General features: G+C 41.9%; 1 non-coding gene across 1 annotated transcript; it reads left to right on the top strand.

Annotated features, from left to right (window-relative positions):
• The first annotated feature begins 223 nt into the window (after positions 1–223).
• Positions 224–349, top strand: LOC111814893. The gene has a single exon (XR_002819755.1). It is a non-coding gene; the product is annotated as a small nucleolar RNA SNORA28 (small nucleolar RNA).
• Positions 350–669: the final 320 nt, after the last annotated feature.

Raw genomic sequence — 669 nt, 5'->3', positions numbered from 1 at the left:
ACAAACCATAGGTAATTCTTGTAAAGCCTGCGGCTATCGAGGCATGCTTGACACACATCATAAACTCTGCACATTCATTCTCAAAAACCCACCTGGTAAGTCTTTGTAATGATATTTTTGTTACACAGTCCGAATATGAAGGAAACAACAGTTCTGTTGTTTCATTGGCCTGAAGATGCCAGCAGGGGCCTTGTCCCAAGATGACGTGGCCTTGGAACATTGCAAGCCACACTCTGTGACAGATTATCAAAGTGGTCTGGCACAATTTGAGCTTGCTACAGCAAGAAAGTCTAACCTATTCCAGCATTCTCCCCACTGTGAGATAGGCTGTTATATAGACTGAAACAGTGCTGCCTGCTGGGTGGGAAGAGCTGTCCTGTACCACATCCAACAGGAGGCTCCTGGTGTTCTATGGCTATTCATTGCCTGGGTTTGTCCTCTGGGAAATGGTAGCTTATGGGTTTGTCCTGGAAAGTCCCTTAGAATTAAATAGCATTTTATTAGGAATTTCTGAAGGAATAGCAAGAAGGCAGAACTTAAAATGTTTTTGATAATGATATAAGCTGTGGAACAATATTTTTGTTTCCCTACAGAGAATAGTGACAGTAGTACAGGAAAGAAAGAAAAGGAAAAGAAAAACAGAAAAGGCAAAGACAAGGAAAATGGCTC

This window comes from Octodon degus, unplaced genomic scaffold, assembly GCF_000260255.1.
Source record: "Octodon degus isolate 3935 unplaced genomic scaffold, OctDeg1.0 scaffold01195, whole genome shotgun sequence".
In the NCBI taxonomy this organism is placed as follows: domain Eukaryota; kingdom Metazoa; phylum Chordata; class Mammalia; order Rodentia; family Octodontidae; genus Octodon; species Octodon degus.
The sequence above is the reverse complement of the archived record's forward strand: the minus strand, read 5'-3'. Positions and strand labels throughout refer to the sequence as shown.